We start from the raw sequence: 24,900 nt of genomic DNA on the forward strand, positions 1-24,900 counted from the left end.
TTGTTTCCACATAACACTGAGATTTGTATTCACGAATTGATATTCTTTATCCTCTTCCAACTCTCGTACTCATGCAGTTGAAGTTCAGTTTAAAAAATATCTTTATTGGCCATCTTAAGAAACAGGAAAGGCACCTTGAAAATGATCGTGCTAATTTGGATGATAAAAGATAAGAGGATGTACTAAAACCAAAGGATCAGAAGTAGGCCATTCAGCCCCTCGAGCCTGCTCTGCCATTCAGTTAGATCATGGCTGATCTGTACCTCATTTCCATTTTCCCGCCTTGGCATCATAATAAATGCTCCACGCTGGGACCTGTTCTGACTGGAGGTGAAGCTCAGTGATAGTGGATTCAATGTGCCATCATCTCAAACGCTGTGACCTGCATTCGGACCACCCAGCATCGGACCACTAGGCACCGGACACAACAACGGCAAAACAAGCCCAGTCGACCCTGCAAAGTCCTCCTCATGAACATCTGGGGACTTGTGCCAAAATTGGGAGAGCTGTCCCACAGACTAATCAAGCAACAGCCTGACATAGCCATACTCGCAGAATCATACCTTTCAGCCAATGTCCCAGACTCTTCCATCACCATCCCTGGGTATGTCCTGTCCCACCGGCAGGACAGACCCACCAGAGGTGGCGGTACAGTGATATACAGTCAGGAGGGAGTGGCCCTGGGAGTCCTCAACATTGACTCCGGACCCCATGAAATCTCATGGCATTAGGTCAAACATGGGCAAGGAAACCTCCTGCTGATTACCATCTACCGCCCTCCCTCAGCTAATGAATCAGTCCTCCTCCATGTTGAGCACCACTTGCAGGAAGTATTGAGGGTAGCAAGGGCACAGAATGTACTCTGGGTGGGGGACTTCAATGTCCATCACCAAGAGTGGCTCGGTAGCACCACTACTGACTGAGCTGGCCGAGTCCTGAAGGACATAGCTGCCAGACTGGGACTGCGGCAGGTGGTGAGCAAACCAACACGAGGGAAAAACCTACTTGACCTCGTCCTCACCAATCTACCTGTCGCAGATGCATCTGTCCATGACAGTATTGGTAGGAATGACCACCGCACAGTCCTCGTGGAGATGAAGTCCCATCTTCGCACTGAGGACACCATTCAACGTGTTGTGTGGCACTATCACCGTGCTACATGGGATAGATTCAGAACAGATCTAGCAGCTCAAAACTGGGCATCCATGAGGCGCTGCGGGCCATCAGCAGCAGCAGAATTGTATTCCAGCACAATCTGTAACCTCATGGCCCAGCATATTCCTCACTCTACCATTACCAACAAGCCAGGGAATCAACCCTGGTTCAATGAGGAGTGTTGAAGAGCATGCCAGGAGCAGCACCAGCGTACCTACACAGAGCTAAGCGATTCCATGACTAACGGATCAAATCAAAGCTCTGCAGTCCTGCCACATCCATGGTGGTGGACAATTAAACAACTAACGGGAGGAGGAGGCTCTGTAAACATCCCCATCCTCAACGATGGCGGAGTCCAGCATCTGAGTGCAAAAGACAAGGCTGAAGCGTTTGCAACCATCTTCAGCCAGAAGTGCCGAGTGGATGATCCATCTCGGCCTCCTCCCGATATCCCCAACATCACAGAAGCCAGTCTTCAGCCAATTCGATTCACTCCACGTGATATCAAGAAACGGCTGAGTGCACTGGATACAGCAAAGACTATGGGCCCTGACAACAACCCGACTGTAGTGCTGAAGATTTGTGCTCCAGAACTAGCCGTCCCTCTAGCCAAACTGTTCCAGTGCAGCAACAACACTGGCATCAACCAGACAATGTGGAAAATTGCCCAGGTATGTCCTGTCCACAAAAAGCAGGACAAATCCAATCTGGCCAAATTACCGCCCCATCAGCCTACTCTCAATCAGCAGCAAAATGATGGAAGGTGTCATCGACAGTGCTATCAAGCGGCACTTACTCACCAATAACCTGCTCACCGATGCTCAGTTTGGGTTCCGCCAGGACCACTCGGCTTCAGACCTCATTACAGCCTTGGTCCAAACATGGACAAAAGAGCTGAATTCCAGAGGTGAGGTGAGAGTGACCGCCCTTGATATCAAGGCAGCATTTGACCAAGTGTGGCACCAAAGAGCCCTAGTAAAATTGAAGTCAATGGGAATCAGGGGGAAAACTCTCCAGTGGCTGGAGTCATACCTAGCACAAAGGAAGATGGTAGTGGTTGTTGGAGGCCAATCATCTCAGCCCCAGGACATTGCTGCAGGAGTTCCTCAAGGCAGTTTCCTAGGCCCAACCATCTTCAGCTGCTTCATCAATGACTTTCCCTCCATCATAAGGTCAGAAATGGGGATGTTTGCTGATGATTTCACAGTGTTCAGTTCCATTCGCAACCCCTCCGATAATGAAGCAGTCCATGCCCGCATGCAGCAAGACCTGGACAACATCCAGGCTTGGGCTGATAAGTGGCAAGTAACATTCGCGCCAGACAAGTTCCAGGCAATGATCATCTCCAACAAGAGAGAGTCTAACCACCTCCCCTTGACAGTCAACAGCATTACCATCACCAAATCCCCCACCATCAACATCCTGGGGGTCACCATTGACCAGAAACTTAACTGGACCAGCCATATAAATACTGTGGCTACAAGAGCAGGTCAGAGACTGGGTATTCTGCGGCGAGTGACTCACCTCCTGACTCCCCAAAGCCTTTCCACCATCTACAAGGCACAAGTCAGTAGTGTGATGGAATACTCTCCACTTGCCTGGATGAGTACAGCTCCAACAACACTCAAGAAGCTCGACACCATCCAGGACAAAGCAGCCCGTTTGATTGGCACCCCATCCACCACCTAAACATTCACTCCTTTCACTACCGGCGCACCGTGGCTGCAGTGTGTACCATCCACAGGATGCACTGCAGCAACTCGCCAAGGCTTCTTCAACAGCACCTCCCAAACCCGCGACCTCTACCACCTAGAAGGACAAGGGCAGCAGGCACATGGGAACAACACCAACTGCACATTCCCCTCCAAGTCACACACTATCCTGACTTGGAAATATATCGCCGTTCCTTCATCGTCGCTGGGTCAAAATCCTGGAACTCCCTTCCTAACAACACTGTGAGAGAACCTTCACCACACGGACTGCAGCGGTTCAAGAAGGCGGCTCACCACCACCTTCTCAAGAGCAATTAGGGATGGGCAATAAATGCCGGCCTCGCCAGCGACGCCCACATCCCTTGAACTAATAAAAGAAATCAACAGGTTAACCAGGAGGAGACAACAAAAGTCAATCACAGGAGGTTTGAATAAACCAGACCGGGGATCACCAAACATGGATTACTTGAGGGTCTAAATGTGGAGCGTATAAAGTGGGGAGAACACTGAACTTTAACTGCACAAGCACGAGAGTTGGAAGAGGATGCGGAATATCAATTTGTGAATACAAATCTCAATGTAATGTGGAAACAAAGCCAGTGGGGTAGTGAAGGATACTGAGCACATCACAGTATTATTTAGACATTTTTAGCATCTTCAGAACTATTTATTTTTCTCTCTCTCTCCTTACGTTTTGCTTGATGGTTTTTCCACACTGTTTTATTATAACAGCAATTAAATCTATTATGAGCCCAGCCCCCTTAGCTCAACACACAAATACACCATCAGGTGTGGCACTGAGCCATACAGACCAGCAAGATCCCAACTTTAATCTCTGGACTTGATCTACCAACATTCAGTGTCCAATCTCACACATGAAGATTGGACACGTAGATGGGATGTCTGAGAAACTATACCACTGCATGAATCACTGCTTTCAGGAGAGGAAAGGGTTAGGGAATGGTCTATTATGATGTAGTCCAATTGGCATTGAATCTCATGTGCTGCTATATAAATATCTTTAACGTTCTACATTCATCCAACATTTTGGGACAAACTAGGAGAGTACGTTAATCTGAAGGCTGAAATCTCTAGAGATCTGATCTGCGAGATATACAGTAAAACCAGTCTATTTTTAATCCCTTTAGTGTCAATCTCGTCTGCCTTTGTAATTGTCTGAATATAGCTACAGCAAACGACCTCTGGACTTTTCCAAAGCATTTCTGTTTTTGTTGTGTGAATACCTCATCGTTGCAGCCTCTGGTTCTCTATGTAACAAAACTCCATAATCATGGCATTCATCCCTAAAACAAAGGATCACTTTTTATTTTTTTTGAATGTGAAATTGTGCTCATCAAGGTGAGGGATACTATTAAAAAAAGAACCTGCATTTATATAGCACCTTAGCAAGATGTCCCAAAGTGCTTCACGGCCAATGAATTGCTTCTGAAGTGCACGCACTGTTGCTAAAGAAAGAACTTGCATTTATACAGTGTTTTTCATGACCCCAGCATGTCCCAAAGCGTTTCACAGCCAGTGAAGTGCTTTTGAAGTGTCGTCACTGTTGTAATGTAGGAAACGCAGCAGCAAGTTGCGCACAGCAAGGACTGAGATAATGACCAGATAATCTGTTTTAGTGATGTTGGTTGAGGGATAAATATTGACCGGGACACTGGGGAGAAATCACCTGCTCTTTTTCGAAATAGTGCCACGGAGTCTTCTCCGTCCACCTGAGAGGGCAGACTGGGCTTCAGTTTAACGTCTCATCCGACAGGCAGCACCTCCAACATGCAGCAATCCTTCAGTAGTGAACTGGAGTGTCAGCCTGGATTATGTGCTCTCTGGAGTGGGACTTGAACCCACGATCTTCTGACTCAGAGGCCAGAGTGCTAGCACTGAGCCAAGGCTAACACCTGGAGTGTCACGTTGCTTGAGGTAACTGCAGGGGCGGACTAGAGATTTCCCGAGTGCTCCCGGAAATGGTTCCATAGCGCTGTATCCCGCGTCCTTTTGGGGGAGCCAGTCCGCCCCTGGGTAACCATGGAGACCAGCTTGCGCATAGCATATTGGGAATTGGGTTAATTTCCATTTCAGGCACCCAGCGTCAACATCAGGAACTCCCAAGTTTTGTATAACACAGTTATACACAGAGTGAAGTTCTTCTCCTCAGCCCAAACAAAGTGCTTCAGTCCTAACCTCCGAAAGAGTGCTTACTACTGTAACATTGTCTATTGCTGACAGCAGCTATCCTATGGCGTCTCTTTGTGAGGGCCAATTAACACTGTGCGCCCATGCCATTAGGAACTGGATTGAGCCTGTCCCAACTCATTTCAAAAGGGAATTGGGTATATACTTGAAAATTAAAAGGAAAATGGGGAAAGAGCCGGGGAGTGGGACTTTTGGCTAGTTCTTTCAAAGAACGGGCACAGGGAAGATGGGATGAATGGCATACTTCTGTGCTGTATGCCTCTAGGACCCTTACGGACAACAGACAGAAGAGAAAATATCAATTCTCAGCACGATTATTAAAAAAAAACATATTATATATAGAGACAAGTATGAAAGAACAATGTGCCACAATTTTATATACAGTCAGTACTGTACCACAGGTACTTTACAGTAGGCATGGGAATGTTGGACAAGGTTGTAAATGTTTTTGTTCTTTTCCTCGGCATCACAGCAGCTCAACATGACAAATACAAAGGCAGAAAACAAGAAATCAAAGCAGGCTTCTACTGACAAGAACTTGTGTCTGGCTCTACGTAACTCCGCGTCCCTTTGGATTATTAGATTACCAATCAGCGTCCGTGTTAATGAGGCGATTCTTTCTGGAACGTTGCTCACCCATGCGGGAAACATCTCGGCACTGAAAGCATTAGCTGAGGCTCCCGTAAAAGAAAGAATCTCTGGAGTCCAGCCAGAGTCAGGCAGGGTAAATCTGACTCAGCACTCCCAAACCTTTTCTTAGTGCCCAAATGTGAATATTAAAAAATTGACTTCAAAGACGCACAAAGTAACTGGCAACTACATACAACAGAGGAGATTTACATTGACATAGTGGCTTAACATGTCTCTCAGAAACATCTCAAAGTGCTTCACATACACGGAATTGCTTTGAAGTGCAGTGATGGCTGTTATGTGGGTAAATATGGCAGCTAGTTTTGGCACAGCAACAGCACACACAGTACAGAGGTGAAGGATCAGCTAATCTGGAACAATTGGTTTTGGTGCAATTGGTTAATGAAGGAATGTTGGGCTGGACACCGTGAGAACTCCCCGCTCTTGTTTCAGATCTTTGACGTTCACCTAGGTGGGCAGGTGGGACCTCAGTTTAGCGCTTCATCCAAGGGATGGCACTTCCAAAAATGCAACACTCCCTCACTGTCAGCTTAAGGTCTGTACTCAAACTCTGGAGAGGGACTTGAATACAAAATATCGCCCAAAATCTGCAACTCTTCATCTGTGAAACTGAGCTCCTTGCATAAAATAAATTGCACAAGCACGGTATCGCACACAGAACGTTAAGAGAATTTGTAATAACATAATCTGATGCTCTCTGACTTAATTCCCAATAGTCACAGCAAACCATCAGCCCTGCCTAAACCAAGGAAATAATGTTGGCTTTGCTCCAGAAAAACTAAGGGGAAAAGAAAAAAACACCACACCTTTGCTTTTGTCCAGTGTCGACACTTAAACCCTTCCATCTGCACATGCCTATTGTCAGTATGCCCCCACACTTTCACTTGGCCCTGCAATGTTTTGCTCTACCGTGCAGTGCAATTAGGACAGAATAATTATCCAGGAGAGTCCTCTCGGGGCACAAAGTCTAACAGCTGGAGCCAAGCAGGTGCTAGCTTTGACTCCCAATATTAATTGCAACCATTTGGAAACAACCACATTAACCGTTCAATCCCAAATTGTATTTTTGCAAGGGGGTTGCAGAGCCAGTGGGTGAGCACTCCATCCTTTTACTCCAGTACAGTATGTGCAGTTTTCAAAGATGCAGGCAGCCTTCCTGCAACAAGATTGACATCGGGATTTTGAATATTACTGTTCATTTCAGAATCACCAGGAATTCAAGAATATTCTGGATTCTGTGCCTGTTCCAATTGAAATTTGTTCCTTTTAAATGGCACCAGTGTGAGAATGGGTTAAAATCTCTACAACTCGTCATCTCACAGACTGAAGCTTCCTTAACATGTGTTGTTTTTGTTTAAGAAGCCTCAGCATTCTTTAAAATCATTTGTGAAAAGCAAGCAAACCAGCCATGATTTAAGATGGCGCAATCAAATGTCACTTAACAGGCTTTATCTGACATGTTTCCATTAATAACCTCTTAACGCTATGCACTTCCTGATGTTTCAGCATCATGACTTTGCGCGATAGTGTAAAACAAGCCGCCAACAGTATCTAGACATAAAGGTGACATTGTGTTCAGAGGGCACTGCTGTGCCAACTGTTCGAGTGCTGCTGAACTCCTTGTGTCCACGGTGCCATGCTTTCTTTCCATACCCTACCCTGGAAAACTACCACAAACACCAAAATATTTAACTTTGAACAGGACACATACTGTGCTGCTTGCCAAACACAATAGCAGTGGTTTTCAACAAAATCTGCTTTTATCACTTTGCAATGGAGAGGCGTTTCAGTTCCAAGGTCACTGTTTTAGTGAGTTGTTTCTTTCCATTGCCAGAATACATGTACACAGCGGGGTAGGTCTTAACTTTGTGTGATAATGTACATCGGGTCGACAGCCCGTTTTACATCTCTTCTGATTTTTATTTCCATTGAAGTCATTGCTGATGCTGTCCATTTGCTCTAACCCGATTTATACTATCACACAAAGTTAAGATCTACCCCAATGTCTCTAAAGCTGGTTCAACTTAGTCACTCTTGGAAGCAGGCATTTCTGAGAATAACACTCCAAAGTATTTCAAAATCTCAGCCAAGGCTGGGTTAGTGGACATTAGCAACAACTTGCATCGTCGCTGTACTAAATGTCCAGAAGACATTTTACAGAGTGGTAGTAATTGGAAGGGAACACCGAGCCAGAGGAGAGTTTACCAGGGGTGATTGAAGGCTTGGGTGAAAAGGTGGGTTTTGAGAAGGTTTATGAAGAGAGGTAGAGAGAGACAGGCGCATTTGGCAATGAATTTCAGAGAATAAGACCTGAGCAGCTGAACGTGCTACCACCAATAAGAAAGAAAGTCTTGCATTTAAATAGCGCCTTTTATGACCTCAGGATGTTCCAAAGCACTTTACAGCCAATGAAGTATTTTTGAAGTGTAGTCACTGTTCTAATGTAGGTAAACCCGGCAGCTCATTTGCGCACAGCAAGATCCCACAAAAAGCAATATGATAATGACTAATGAATCTGTTTTAGTGATGTTGGTTTCGGGGTATATATGGGATATACTTCAAATAGTACCATGGGATATTTTAGGTCAACCTGAGAGGGCGCGCGGGGCCTCGGTTTAACGTCTCGTCCGAAAGATGGTACCTCCAACAGTGCAGCACTTCCTCGGTACTGCACTGGAGTGTCAGCCTAGGTCATGGGAAAAATTCTCTAGAATGGGATTTAGTTTAATTTATTTTTTCTCATCTCCACAGGTTTACTACCTCCCCTGAATGAGCAACCAGTCCCCAGAAGCATGAGTTGGTCACTGGACATACAAGAGAATGGTAGAGATTGACTCTCTCGGGTTTGGTCTTTCTTGCTTAAGTGGGTTCCTTGCCTCCTCTTGCTTCCTCCTGATGTAGCCTGAGTGAGATCAAGAGATTTGCTGTTTAAGAAGTTACATTGCAGGCTCATACACAGACAAGCATTGAGGATTGGGAACCTTTCTATCTCCTCCCTATCATAAACACTGAAACCAGTCGTCGAACCCTCATTCCAAAGTAAGATCAGCTAGAAAGAAAGAACTTCCATTTATATAGTACCTTTCATGTCCTCAGGACATTCAGTGGGGTTCTTGTGAAATGCAGCTACCTATTATAATGTAGGCACACAGCAAGGTCCCACAAACAGAAAAGAGATAAATGACCAGATAATGTATTTTTGGTGTTGATTGAGCAATAAGTGTTGTCTAGAGCACCAGAAGATTGCCCCTGCTCTTCTTCAAGTAGTGCCATGAGATCTTTTATGTCCACCTAAGCGGGCAGATGGTGTCTCAGTTTAACGTCTCATCCAAAAGCCAGCATCTCTGACAGTGCAGCACTCCCTCAGCCTAGATTATGTAACAGAAAGTCTCTGGAGTGGGACTCAAACCCACAACCTCCTGACTTAGAGGCAAAAATGTTGCTAATGAGCCAAGGCTGACATTAAAACTAGCTTAAAACTGATTAGGAACTGTACCTGGGAACTTCTTGGTCCATATGATTCCATGCCATTTACCCATTGGTAAATTAAGAAAGCTTGATCTCTCTCTCTGACCTAAAACAAAGCAGTTAGACTGAGCTACTTACTGGTACAAGGCCTGTTGGCGAACAATAGTGCAGCATATCTAAATCATTAAGACAGTTTGCCATCGGGTCTGTGGTTAAGTGATCTTAAGTTACTGACATGAGAAGATAATGGTTATAGATATAGCCATAATAGTTTCTCTATAGTCCCCACCCTCCACCTTCAGCACGGGCAAGGGATTAAAGACAATGAAAGAAAATGAAGCTCACTACACTGTAGTTCGATATTCAGGAATTGAGCAAAGCTGCAGCACCACAGGTTATGGAGAACAAAGCTTGAATTCAGGAAGAATTCCATGTGATGACATTCGGCTCATTCTCATTGTGTAAAAACATGGTTTTAAATGGCAACCATTAAGTTTTGCCACACTCCTCCCACCCACATCAAGGAAAAAAAATTACATCTCATTTCTTGTATGAGCGGCATATAATGGGAACATTAAGTGTCAGGTCAATACCCCAAATGCTGCAACTTCGAACCAGCCAGAGCTCAATCGACACGCACTAAAACTCCATCTCCAACCCCCCTCCCTAACCCCCATCTCCCATGCAAATCATTTCTGTGCTTTTCTCAAGTGGACACCTTAAACCATTATGTTTTAATTGTCTCAATGGGATTAATGAAACTCTAAGTGGCAGTCAAGGTAAAAGTTACTAAATTAGTTGCAGACCTCAAGTTACATAATCTGTTTTTCTCCCAAGCCTTTCCATACAAAAACAATTGTTACCTTTCCCAGCATCAACTTCCATTTATGTTCAGGAGATCATACAACTGGATTAAGCCTAGGGCCTGGCAGTGCTCTCCCTGCTAGACCTGGATAGTGGAATAGATGCTGGCTATCCAAATCAATAACTACTAAGTAACAGAAAGCAGTTGTACCATGTGCTGCATACCATGACAAAATCTCCTCAGTTAATGTCAATAGATTCTTACAGCAAAGGTAGCTACGCGGAGGAGGTAGAGCAAAGGATTTGGATCGATTCAGGAGCGGGAGTTAGAGGATCCCAAATTCCAATGGCCTGCATCAAAAAGTTGGGGCATGAGTGGGATGGAGTGTCCACCGTGGGAACACAGAAAACGGTGCACATACTCAGTTCAGCACGACAGAATCCATGCATTCAACACCACTGTATTTGGCGTATACATAAGTTACTCGCCGTTGACTGAAAAGGGACAGAAGCAAGGAGCACAAACCAGCAAATGAAAATGTGGAGATGTACTTTCCACTTACAGCACCCAGCATTGCCTGATGGGCACAAACCAGCAAACACACACACGCCGGCTGAATGGTGCTTTAACAGTGTTAGAGAACACATCAATGAAAGTCATTCTTCAGAGGTAGATGGCAATGTATAGAGTGCTGTCTTGTCACACAACCCACAATGTTATAAAGGGGCATGAATATCTCTGCATCTGCTGAGTTTCTGTCAGTCACCCTTTTGTTACCATGGAGGTAATTTTAACCCCCAAGAACAGGACGGTTGGGTGCGGGTGGGCAGTAAAAATAGTTTGTTTTTGGAGTGGGACCACATCCCGGCTCCAATGCACCCACTTCCCGTTTAACCCATGCATATTTGTATGCACGCACACAAAAGAAACCCGAAAGTCCCATCCACACTTAAAGCCGGCAACCCGATATTTAAAGGGGCAATGCACCTCACTCCGATAGTTGAGATGCTTAACTTTTTGTGTATTAGAAATGTCAAACGAATTTTACCTTCCCTGTTCGGGTTTCCCATCACTTCCGATTCATGTCAGGAAGGGGGGAAGGGCCGGATCCATGAGGTGAGTGTTTCTATTGCACTCCTTGTGGGCCCGGAGGAACAGGAGTGTTTCATCCAGGCCCAACTATCTTAACTGGCAGGATCGGACCGCCGCGATTGGCCGATCCACCTCCCCATGGTGGACCTCCCCACATGGTAGACCCTTCCCCCCATGGTGAAACTCCCCCCCCCCCCCTCCACCCATGGTAGACCCCCCCACCCATGGTAGACCTCCTCCCCATGGTGGAGCCCCCCACCATGGTAGACCCCCTCCCCACCCCCACCCCCACCCCCGCAGTAGACCAACCCCTATGGCAGATCCCCCATGGAAGACCTGCCCTTTTCCCTTTTTCCCTCCCGACGGGCAGCCAGCCTGTCAATCTGGCTGCTTGGCCCATGGACAACTCAGAAGCAAAAATACTTACCTGCAATCGAGTTGCGATCGCAAATTGCGACACAGTCTACTTGACTTCCAGGTTCTCCATGCAAACATCTGTGCACGGGCTGGATTCCCGGCTACAGGCTAAAATCATGCCCCATGTTTCATAATTTGAAACTATTGGCTAGAAGGAGCCCAGAATCAGACATTTTAGGGGAGATTTTAACCAACGGGGTGTCGGAACGCTGGTCGCCGGATCCCTCTGACGGGAGGCCCAGTCCATTTTGAGGGCGAGGCCCCATTCCATGCCCGGTGCCACTCACCGGTTCCGGGCCGGCACATTATCGGGTGGTTCGAAGGCCGATCCGGCTGACAGGAAGGTCGGTGGCAGGGTTGCCACAGGTGGGGGGGGCCCAGAGCAACAGCGGCTCACATTATTCAGCTCCTGCTCCTCCTGGCCCCTCAAAAATAACTTTTCACTTACCTTTTTTTGGGGCCTCTTCCTCTTGATCACCAGGTTTTACTGAGCACAGCATCCACCGTGCACACTCCGTTCAGTCGGCCCTGAAAACTGCACCGGGATCCTATATCTGTCTCAGGACTCCGACTTGCATAGATTTTTGAGGCTCCTGCCTGATTCAGGCAGGCCCTTAGGCCGAACAGCGGAAGGCCCCAGGAAAAATGGCGGCAGAGCGGGAACGGGTCAGTAAGCCAGCCACCTCGATTTCATTTCTGTTACCACTCAGTTTCCGCCGGGCGGAGGGAGTTAAAATCTCCCCCTTTGTATAGACATTTGGTGCCGGCGATATAATGATTGGGGAGTGCAGCCCACAATGTGCCATTGCCTTTTACATCACTGAGACCGATTTTCACATTAAGGAGAATGTGTGCTGCAGGCCTACTTTTATATTAAGACGGTAGTGATTGCGCACTGTTATTACTCTTAGAAACATGAAAGAAAGAAAAAAGAAGAAAGACTTGCATTTCCACGACACCATTCACGACCTCAGGATGTCTAAGGCACTTTACAGCCAATGAAGTACTTTTGAAGTGTAGTCACTGTTGTAATGTAGAAAATACACTCTAATATAGGATTACATGGCGTCAATGGAAAACCTTCCCTTTAAGGAAACAAATAACTTGTGTGAGAATTCCCACCTTCTGAAGGGAATTTAAACACCACAGCAACTCGTTGACATCAGCCATCAAAAACCTGTCATAATTTAAGACTGGAAAAAACTGGATAAGCAAATGTTTCAGAATCTCCTGAGCCAAGTTCACAAAAGGCTTTTACCCCCTTCAATATTCTATCAGTTCTATCTTGCTCCCTTCTGCGCTCTCCCATCTGACATCATGGAGGTGATTGTCCACCAAGTCTCCCAGGTTTCCGGGTATCTTCCTCCAAAGTTACGGTGGATCATTGGGCGTATCCCTTGCTCCACCCTGGAAATTCATATCCTATGTTTGGAGTAATGGGGCAGAAGCGTGATTTCCTCATGGACACTAGTGGTCCTCTTGTACTTCACCAAACAACGATCAGAATCACCGAAACGGACCACTGAGCTAACGGTGAAGATATAGTGGGTGGGTTTCCAGAGTCCCCACCTGGAGCGAGGTATCTCACACAACCTAGCACCTTTCACGATCTCAGCACGTCCCAAAGTGCTTTACAACCAATGAAGTACTTCTGAAGTGCAGCCACTGTTGTGATTTAGGAAACGTGGCAGTCAATTTACGCACAGCAAGCTCCCAGAAACAGCAATGAAATAAATGACCAGATCATCTGTTTTTAGGTGTTGACTGAGGGATAAATGTTGGCTAGGACACCGGGAGAACTTCCCTGCTCTTCTTCAAATTGTGCCCTGAGATCTTTTACGCCCACCTGGGAGGGCAGACGGGGCCTCAGTTTAACGTGTCATCTGAAAGACGGCACCTCCGACAGTGTAGCACTCCCTCAGTACCGCACTGAAATGTCAGCCTAGATAATGGGCTCAGGTCTCTGGGGTGGGGCTGAAACCCATGAACTTCTAACTCAGAGGCGAGAGTGCTACCACTGAGCCATGACCGACACTGTATGTATTTCTACGTGCGACATTTCAGTGGAGTGCTGGGGTGTGCTTTGTTATCTTTTGGATGACCTGCCTGCTCCATTGGTACAGATGAACATGAAAGATCCCATAGCACCATTTAAAGAAGAGAAGGGAGCTCTCGCTGCACCCTGGAAAATGTTCCTCAAACAACCTGACCAACATTCATCTCATTGCTGCTTGTTTAACCTTGCTGTCAAATGGCCACCTGAGTTTACCCACGTAACACTTAGCACTTCACAGTAATTCGTTCTAGGCAAAGTACAGTGCGATATTTCTGAGAGATGCCGTATCAATGCAACTCCCCTTTTTATTTTCTTTCACGGACGGCTCCAGTTTCTGTGAATCCGAGCCAGGTTAAAATGAGATTGGAGCTCAAATCAAAGACCTAAACATTCTGTGTATTTGGCACCTCGCACAGGTTGAATCATCAGGGGGACCCACTGTTATGAACTCATTCTCACTGGAGACTGACAACCCTTTTCCCTTCACAACTGGTTAAAGCTATCCTCGAGAGACAGCCGGCGGTGCCTTCTGGGACTTACATTAAAGGGATGCTGTCTTTATGAAAAAGTGCCTAGCAAACCTTATTTTGTTTGGAGAGGGAAAAGAGCCATGCAGCCCTTTCGTCTCAATGGTGCCTTGTACAAGTGGCACAGCGATGCATTTGAACTGATGTCTTTTCCTTCTGTGTTTGTAAACAAACTAAAAGGATTGCCAAAACATTTTTCAATAAATGTAGTGCCCCTTTAACATCTCACCAGATTGTTTACCTTCTAAAGGTAAAGCCCAAGAGAACAGTCTAAAGTGTTTGGATCTTAGCGCAATCTCAGTACTCCATGCTTTAAAGTTCAATAGAATTAATAATCCTTTTATACAGAATAATGGGCTCGCTTGATTAAAAGACAAGTTTTCTCAGATGTGCATTAATTTCCTGTATGTTCATGCAAAGCTTGCATAATAGGTTCAACCTGGATAAAGGGCCCAAAGGGAATGTTTTGCTCAATACAGCGGTGTCCTTGTGGAGGCTTCCACTGTTCTCTAGTTTTATTCCCAAAAGAATCTGGTATAGACTTGACTCAGTTATAAACACAAATGAAAGTGCAGCACAAGAATGACCTCCCAGTTCAAGTTGGAATCAAACTCTTCCCCCTCCCTGTGAGGGGCTGGAGCACACCACTATAACAGAGGCAAAGAAGAACCACCCAATAATAGGGGCAATAAAGCACACTGTCCCAATAACAGAAACATGAACTTGCACCGATCCAATAACTGGGGCACTAAGCATACCACCCCCCCACCACCCCATAATACCGTCAAAAAACCACATACCCCAAATAACAGGAGTACTAATGAGCACCTTCCCAACAATAGGGTCAATAAACCACATACCCATTTGTATTGTGTGCAGTTTCGGTCTCCTTATCTGAGGAAGGATGTCCTTGCCATGGAGGGAGTGCAACGAAGGTTTACCAGACTGATTCCTGGGATGGCAGGACTGACGTATGAGGAGAGATTGGGTCGACTAGGCCTATATTCACCAGAGTTTAGAAGAATGAGAGGTGATCTCATCGAAACATATAAAATTCTAACAGGGCTAGACAGACTAGATGCAGGGAGGATGTTCCCGATGGCTGGGGAGTCCAGAACCAGGGGTCACAGTCTCAGGATACGGGGTATGCCATTTAGAACCAAGATGAGGAGAAATTTCTTCACTCAGAGGGTGGTGAACCTGTGGAATTCTCTATTACAGAAGGCAGTGGAAGCCAAGTCATTAGATATATTCAAGAAGGAGATAGATATATTTCTTAATGCTAAAGGGATCAAGGGATATGGGGAAAAAGCAGGAACAAGGTACTGAGTTAGACGATCAGCCATGATCATTTTGAATGGCGGAGCAGGCCCGAAGGGCCGAATGGCCTACTCTTGCTCCTATTTTCTATGTTTCTATGTTTCTATATTTACCCCGATAAGAGGAGCACTAATGAGCACCTTCCCAATAATAGGGACAATAAACCACATACCCCGATAACAGCAGCACTAATGAGCACCTTCCCAATAATAGGGACAATAAACCACATACCCCGATAACAGCAGCACTAATGAGCATCTTCCCAATAATAGGATCAATAAACCACATACCCCGATAACAGCAGCACTAATGAGCATCTTCCCAATAATAGGATCAATAAACCACATAGCCCAATAATGGGGGCACTAATGTGCAGTGTGCCAATAACTGGGCATTAAAGCATATTCCTCCCAGTAATAGGGTCAATAAAACATAAACCCTATTAACAGGGGCACTAATGTGCACTGTGCCAATAACAGGGCACTAAAGCATATCCCTCCCAATAATAAGGTCAATGAGGCAGCCCCCCATCCCAAATAAGAGGTGCACATGAGAATGTATTATGAGTGCTGGTATGTGGGGGCCTGGTAGTATAGCACAAACCTGTGACAGACCCTTTGCACTTGTTTGCAGTAATGTATCTTTTAAGCCATTACTTACTTTGTGAAACTAACATAGTAAACTCTGTCAGCCCTTCTGTCAGTTTGGTTTGATCAACATAAATCTAACTGAATGAGCCTTCTACAGTCAACACCAATATCACAACCAAAACAAAAGGCAAGCCAATAAGGTCAGCAGCCAAAACGAGGGGCAACCTTGTCAATGTTGTCGCCGGGGTGGTAATATAGCTAAACGGATCACCCGCCCGTTATAGATCTCATTTAGGCGTTTTGTGCACCTGAAAACACTAAATGAAGCCTCACTCAGAAAATAAATGGTAGCATCTAAATAAGACTAATATCTATAAGGTCTTTGACAACTTTTCTCTTTCTTATACTCTCTTGACGTCCTTCTTTTCTCAAATATGCTCTTTTATTCTTTATGTCTGGGTTCCTTCCCAATACTATAGTATTGCCTCTTCCCCTTCTCCCTCTCCATTCATTCTCTCTTACCGTGCTGCTCCTTTTCCTAAACATTCTTTCATCTTAGGCCTCTTTCACTTCATTTTTTCCAGCCGCTAACTAACTTGCTCTATTCCTTTAATCATCATTTTATCCACACTTCCTTAGGATTGTTGATTGTCTATTTGGTGCTTGTACGATCATACTCTATAGTATTTTGTAATTTTTTAAATACACAACTTTCTAGACAGTGCACATCATCATTTTATAAAGATGAGAAGTGGATCTACCAATTCCATTACCTTCCCCAGTGACAAAAGTAGTGTTAAAGTGATGTCACTGTGGGACAGATCTTTAATATAAGTGATAGCAGTAGTGTATTTACACACCCTGCGAGTGCTATGCTGTGAATCTGGAGCGCCCACCACCATGATCACCATCGGTAAACAGATTGCTAAATGGCAACACCACAGATGCTTCCACTAACTGAACTCAAATGTATTTTCTTTTTTGAAGTTCATCTTTAAATACTTAGTGCCATTGTCAAGGTATAGGCACAGCATGGTGGTACTATGATATTGATGTGGGTTCTTCATTAGGAATTCACCATATCAAATGAGCTGTACCTCCCAGGAAAGAAAGAGAAGAGATAACCTGCATCACTGGTAATCACCCGCCAGTGGCGGGCTCACGGGTCACACTGGCAAAGGCCTGGGAGCAACTTAACTGCCCATCCACTAGAGCAGGATTTGGTGAGTCGCCTGGGTAACGGATGGAAGAAAGGAATAAAAAAGAATTGGCATTTGTTTAGTGTCTTTCATGATATCCCAAAGCACTTTACAGCCAATTAAGCACTTTTGAAGTGTAATCACTGTTCAAATGTTTGAAACGCGACAGCCAATTCGCACACAGCAAGCTCCCAAAAACAGCAGGGAGGTAAATGACCAGATAATCTGTTTTAGTGATTTTGGTTGAGGGTTAAATGTTGGCCAGGACACTGGGAGAACTTCCCTGCTCTTCTTCGAAAAGTGCCATGTGATCTTTTACATCCACCTGCGAGGGCAGATGTGGATCCGATTTAATGTCTCATTCAAAAGACACCTCTGACAGTGCAGCACTCCCTCTGTACTGCACCGGAGTGCAAGCCTAGATTTTGTACTCAAGTCTTTGAAACGGGACTTGGGTCTTAGAAGCAAGAGCGCTAGCACTGAGCCAAGATTGACACTTACAGGGTTATTGCCAGCTTTAATTCCAAATAGAGTTGTTGTCATAGCTTACCATGGTAGCTGCAGGAAGCCTGATTACAAGGGTATTCCAAAACATACACAAAACCATTCTCTGTCAGATTCTGTGCAATTCTGATGACAAGGACACAAATTTAATTAACCACCAGCACAGAGAAGAAGCTTTCTCCTGCAACAACTACAGAACATTAACGAAATAATTTGTACTTTTTTCAGCTCAATCTTTAAGGTTGGCTTCACTTAATTATTCAACTAATTGCTCATCTTTTTTGAAATCTTTTAGTATATTGAATCATGATCAATAATACTGTTCAACAAGATTTGAAGAAAAAACACAAACGTTTAGAAATTTTGCAACAGACTAAAGAATAAACAATAGTGCAGCACTTTGATTAAATACTTCAGAGACTTGAAAAAAGAAATGCCAGATCATTCAGCCAATACGACTGGATGAGACTGCTGTCAGCATACTGCTTCTGCAGTTCCCTAAAATGCCTTTCAAAGTCTGTCAAAAACCTCTTCCACTTTGTCATAACTCATTGTGTCGGTTTGATTTTCTGCACCATTATCCGACCTCACATGAGAGGCATAGGACACCTCCCTGGAGGGCATGAAAGCTGAGCCTATAATTGAAAGGCACAAAACAAGAACATCTTTAAAAATTCATTCTTGGCAGGTGGATGCCGCTGGCAAGGCCGACATTTATTCCCCATCCCTGGTTGTCTTGTGCAACTGAGTGGCTTGCTAGGCTACTTCAGAGGGCAGTTAAGAGTCAACCAGGTATGACTCAAGAGTCACAGATAGGCCAGACCGGGTAAGGACGGCAGCTTTCGTTCCCTAAAGGTCGTTAGTGAACCAGTTGGGTTTTTAGGACAATCCGACAGCTTCATGGTCACTTTTACTGATACCAGCTTTATATTTCCAGATTTTTAAAAACTGAATTCAAATTCTCAAACTGCCATGGTGGGATGTGAACTCACATTCTCTAGTTTATTTATATAGCGCCTCATCAGATCCTCAGGACATCTCAAAGCACTGCACAGCCAATGAATTATCTTTGAACTGCTGTTATGTAAGCATTCCTCTGTAAAGTTCAGTGAAACTTTTCCTTTCCTGATTCCAGGCTTTCTGCAGTCTCTATTGATACATATTTTTGGAGTTTGGAGATGTATCTGTCACATTGACACACATGCAAATTTTTGTGCCACACGTTAAAAAAAGGACACAAAAGGAGAGAAATTCCGTCAATTCCATTGTAAAGAGAAATTTTACACCAGAAGGAATACTTTATAATTGACAGAACAAATCATACTTAAAAAAGCCATTTTGACCTCCAATTGACTGTAATTGTCTAAGGGGTCTAGAATGAAGAGAGGTGGATATAAGATTAACTGTAAAGGATTTAGACCAGAGAGCAGGAGAAGCTTTTCTTTACACAGAGGGGTGTGGAATGCATTACTGGAGTTAGTGATTGAAGCAGAGACCATGTCAACCTCTATAGTCCCAAGCAAAAATCTGCAGGGAAAATCAGCAGTTCCACACTTCCGGCCGGAAGTACACTTGAAAAAAGATTGGGCAAGAACAATGAAGTGCTGATTCTTCGACCATGCCCTCTTCAAGTGTGGCTCCGTGTTGGTTGCAGGGGAACACTGAATTTACCCTCGCAATTTGTTCGTCGTCCTCAGTCTGGAGCCGATCACACACTCTATCTAACCTTCTTTCTTTACTTACTGGCACTATGGATGGCAGGCATCTTTGATCAGCCTTGTGAGATACTTGGGATAAAAGAGCTTGCCTCTGCCCCTGCTTCGCTCTAAGTAGGTGGGTTGGCAGAGATGACCAGTATCTGTTGGCTCATTCTCAGGCTGCCTGGCATTTGTGTGGCTCTGGAAAGGTGAGTCTGAGGCATTGAACCTGCTTCATGCATAGACTTTCTTGTCAGTAACAGGATCTAGGCATCTGCTCCAGCACATACTTAGTAACCACTATCATAGCTGTTCAGCTAATATTTTGGCCTGTACTTGAGGACCCAACTTAATATGGGAGAGTAAAGCTGAAAGGCAGCAGGCTTTTGTAGAGGTTAAAATACAAATCAAGTGCACTAGACGCGGATCACCAGATTGTCTCGACCTTATAGTGACAGTTTGTATCTACCTCTACCAATTTTAGAGGCCTCCAGTGAGGAACTAACAATCATATAATCATCACCTTTCAATTACTTAAGCTTCTAGTTATTGGGAAACTTTATCACGAGCTTCATTCTCTTAGTGTTTATTTTCAGACTGACCTCCAAAGCAGTTTCCAGAAACATTTTTGAGTCTGCTCCAATTTCCTTGAGGACATCGAGATAATCAGCGAAGTATTGGGTCATTCAGCGTGCATTTTTTGTCTACTTTCTGGGAGAATCATAAAAGCAAAGATGGATTTGGATTTGTATAGCACCATAAAGAGAAATGGGACCAAGCTGTCTATTTCTGAATGATCTGATTATCTACTTAATTGCTGTTTGTGGGACCTTGCTGTGAGCAAAATTGGCTGCTGCATTTCCTACATTACAGCAGTGACTGCACTTCAAAAAGTCCTTTGTTGGCTGTAAAGCGCTTTGGGACGTCCTGAGGTCATAAAAGGCGCTATATAAATGCAAGTTCTTTCTAGTGATTCTGCGTGTTCCACAATTTTGCATGATTCTGCAGTACTGTGCGCTGTCCAAAGTTCATTTGACAGTTTTATGTGCTCAGCAGTTTGTAACACCACCCAGCCATTTTGCTTAGGTATAGGACAAGTTAGTATGGTACGGTCTTGTGTGTTGACAAGTTCAGTCTACGAGGTGATTGATTGTAGGAATTGGATGACGCTGGACCTCAGTCACAATGTCGGCATGAATCAAGGAACTGGACAAGCTATGAAATAAGTAGCTTTTTCTATTTTGCTCTCCAAACTCCACTGTATAATCCCTGTTTATTTTGTTGGCAATTGCCCGTCATTGCACTTCAGTATAAACTTAGTTATTAACATTGGTGAGGAGGCAGAAGGTAAGTCGTGTGTTTTTTTTACTTGTTGAATGTTGCTGAGATCCTAGGAATCACAGATGTCATGTGAGAGGAATCATTAGGTAAGAGTTACTGTACAGGATGTTGTGTAGATCTGTACCAGACACATCATCGTCTGCATTGAGCAATATGAACACTGCATCTTAAAAAAAATAGGGCAAGTGGGGTTTTCTTTTGAAAGCAACTTCTATTTCAAGATTGCACCAATTTAAAACTCAAATTGTCTATTGCCAAAAATATCATGGAGGGAATTAAAGTTTGGATCCTGATACTTGCTGTGTATCTATAAGTTCAGGAGTTTGTATTCCCAATGACTGACTTTAATTTTCAAGTGAATTTACTTTTAAGTTGTCAGTCATGCCTGTTTTACAGATAATAGTAACTTAGACAATAGCAGGATGTGAATTTGCACTTTCAGCACTCATTCTAAGTCATTAAGTTCACGTGCTTCATTTTTCCTTTCGAACTCATGAGATTATGTGTGATTTTTTTTTAGGATACATAGCTCACTGGTTCACACACTGCTCCACACAAACCAAAATACTGCCTGAATGCTCAGTTGGTTGGTGACTGCTGCATGGCCCTCACAGTGGTGGGATGGGGAAGAGAAATGGCATCCAAATGAGGAGACAGATATTACACTCACCATTAACAACAACAAATTCCATTTATATAGCGCGTTTAACGTAGTAAAACGTCCCAAGGTGCTTCGCAGGAGTATTAGCATACAAAATTTGACACCGAGCCACATAAGGAGATATTAGAACAGGTGACCAAAAGCTTTGTCAAAGAGGTAGGTTTTAAGGAGCGCCTTAAAGGAGGAGAGAGAGGTAGAGAGGTGGAGAGGTCTAGGGAGGGAATTCCAGAGTTTAGGGTCTAGGCAGCTGAAGGCAAGGCCACCTGTGGTGGGCCGAAGAAAATCGGGGATGCGCAAGAAGCCAGAATTGGAGGAGTGAAGAGATCTCAGGGGGTTGTAGGGCTGGTGGAGGTTACAGTGATAGAGAGGGACGGAGCCATGGGAGGATTTGAAAACAAGGATGAGAGTTTTAAAATCAAGGCATCTGGTTCCCATTAGCTCATTCTGTGCTTTCCTTCTTTCCCTTTTGGAATAAGTAATCATAAGTCATTTGTAACATCGTAGGCCTGCATTCTACACTCAACGACTTTAAGGATTTTCAAAGTTGCAGTTTTGGCAAACATTTAAATCAACCTTCATCTTTTTTTTGTGTGTATGGTATCAAGGTGAAGAATGATAGCACTGACAAATGCTTTTATCATATGTTCAGTACAGTATTCAGCTCTGACCTGAGCAAAGAGAAGAGATGGCAGAAGTGTTTCACCTCATCCTCAGGATTTCTACAAGTGCATCCAATTTGGGGAATTTTTCCACATTTCTTATGGAGCAATTGCAGCTACGGTGGAAATGTATTGGTACTCTGTTACGAAATTTGATTGTTAAATTGTTTTAAAATTGTTTATATATTGTCACAGTAACGTGGAGGCACTCTTCTCCCCTCCCCCCAGTTTACGCCAGTACTTTTCTCAAATTCGTTTCTCCCCCCACCCCCAGATCAAGGAGGCACTCTTCTCTGACTGGCACTGTCCACTCCTATTCTCTTTGAACCCCTCTCACACAGTGCTAAATTTTCACAAGATTAGGCATCTTCCCCCCTCCACTACAGCATGTCGCACAGTTTCAATCCCTTGGAGCAACTATTTCAAAATGGTGGGGAGTGATACTGGGAGTTGCACTAATTTACATCTACAGTGCAGATAAACAAACACTAAGTCTGAAACACTAACTGGTTAGTGTGAAACATGGTATATATGCTTTGAAATAAGATGGGACAATTAGACCTGCAGTCATAATATAAACTGATGAAAAATAAATTCAGAACTGAAAACAGAAGACACTTTTCACCCATTAATGTTTGCAATAACTTACCAAGCAAGATAGTAGCGAGGCAGACTTTAGAGCATTCAAAAAACATTTGGATGCTAGGCCTGGAGATCTGGAATGGCACACAATATGCATTGGTGAGCCTAATGGCCTATCTCAGCCTTGGCTTTTCTCATATTCCCAATTAAGGTGCATCCAGTTTAAAAAGTCTGATCAGGAAACAGGGAGAGAAGGTAACCATCAAGGTATAGACTCAATTTTCTTATTTTGAAAAAGGTCTAAAACTGACTATTTTCTCTAGCTTTTGCTTCTAGCTCATCACCTTTGTTGCCCAGTTCCCAGCATTAGCTACCGAGTGTGTCTCAGAATTTCTCTCATTATACTAACACAACGTACCAGCAGCCTTAAGTCTGTAGTTTTGGGTTTGTTAGTCTGACTCATCAGATCAGCTGAGCTATTTGGATTTATATGGCACGTCACAAATCAGACCGCTATCACCAGCAACCAAAACCACAAATCAGACCACTATCACTAGTAATCAAGGCCACCAATCAGATGACTATCACTAGTAATCAAGGCCACCAATCAGTCCGCTATCACTAGTAATCAAGGCCACAAATCAGTCCAGTATCACTAGTAATCAAGGCCACCAATCAGATGACTATCACTAGTAATCAAGGCCACCAATCAGTCCGCTATCACTAGTAATCAAGGCCACCAATCAGACCAATATCACTAGTAATCAAGGCCACCAATCAGACCACTATGACTAGTAATCAAGGCCACAAATCAGACCACTATCACTAGTAATCAAGGCCACCAATCAGACCACTATCACCAGTAACCAAAACCACAAATCAGACCACTATCACTAGTAATCAAGGCCACCAATCAGTCCGCTATCACTAGTAATCAAGGCCACCAATCAGTCCGCTATCACTAGTAATCAAGGCCACCAATCAGACCACTATCACTAGTAATCAAGGCCACCAATCAGACCACTATCACTAGTAATCAAGGCCACCAATCAGACCACTATCACCAGTAACCAAAACCAAAAATCAGACCACTATCACTAGTAATCAAGGCCACCAATCAGTCCGCTATCACTAGTAATCAAGGCCACCAATCAGTCCGCTATCACTAGTAATCAAGGCCACCAATCAGACCACTATCACTAGTAATCAAGGCCACCAATCAGACCACTATCACTAGTAATCAAGGCCACCAATCAGACCGCTATCACTAGTAATCAAGGCCACAATTCAGACCACTATCACTAGTAATCAAGGCCACCAAACAGACCACTATCACTAGTAATCAAGGCCACAAATCAGACCACTATCACTAGTAATCAAGGCCACCAATCAGACCACTATCACTAGTAATCAAGGCCACAAATCAGACCACTATCACTAGTAATCAAGGCCACCAATCAGATGACTATCACTAGTAATCAAGGCCACCAATCAGTACGCTATCACTAGTAATCAAGGCCACAAATCAGTCCAGTATCACTAGTAATCAAGGCCACCAATCAGATGACTATCACTAGTAATCAAGGCCACCAATCAGTCCGCTATCACTAGTAATCAAGGCCACCAATCAGACCACTATCACTAGTAATCAAGGCCACCAATCAGACCACTATGACTAGTAATCAAGGCCACAAATCAGACCACTATCACTAGTAATCAAGGCCACCAATCAGACCACTATCACCAGTAACCAAAACCACAAATCAGACCACTATCACTAGTAATCAAGGCCACCAATCAGTCCGCTATCACTAGTAATCAAGGCCACCAATCAGTCCACTATCACTAGTAATCAAGGCCACCAATCAGACCACTATCACTAGTAATCAAGGCCACCAATCAGACCACTATCACTAGTAATCAAGGCCACCAATCAGACCACTATCACCAGTAACCAAAACCAAAAATCAGACCACTATCACTAGTAATCAAGGCCACCAATCAGTCCGCTATCACTAGTAATCAAGGCCACCAATCAGTCCGCTATCACTAGTAATCAAGGCCACCAATCAGACCACTATCACTAGTAATCAAGGCCACCAATCAGACCACTATCACTAGTAATCAAGGCCACCAATCAGACCGCTATCACTAGTAATCAAGGCCACAATTCAGACCACTATCACTAGTAATCAAGGCCACCAATCAGACCACTATCACTAGTAATCAAGGCCACAATTCAGACCGCTATCACTA

At 44.3% G+C, this 24,900-nt stretch overlaps 1 protein-coding gene and 1 long non-coding RNA gene across 7 annotated transcripts in view; one reads left to right on the top strand and one right to left on the bottom strand.

The window, feature by feature from the left end:
- Nucleotides 1-22,623, top strand: part of LOC137327845 (uncharacterized) — a 78,136-nt gene extending 55,513 nt beyond the window's left edge. Inside the window, exons 3-4 of the long non-coding RNA XR_010964560.1 lie at nucleotides 8,478-8,549; nucleotides 22,053-22,623. This is a non-coding gene — a long non-coding RNA (uncharacterized lncRNA). The remainder of the gene's footprint in view (nucleotides 1-8,477; nucleotides 8,550-22,052) is intronic.
- Nucleotides 1-24,900, bottom strand: part of LOC137327844 (potassium voltage-gated channel subfamily KQT member 1) — a 699,654-nt gene that overhangs the window by 577,743 nt on the left and 97,011 nt on the right. The window lies entirely within an intron of this gene.

The sequence above is a fragment of the Heptranchias perlo genome, chromosome 12 (assembly GCF_035084215.1).
Source record: "Heptranchias perlo isolate sHepPer1 chromosome 12, sHepPer1.hap1, whole genome shotgun sequence".
NCBI classification, from domain to species: domain Eukaryota; kingdom Metazoa; phylum Chordata; class Chondrichthyes; order Hexanchiformes; family Hexanchidae; genus Heptranchias; species Heptranchias perlo.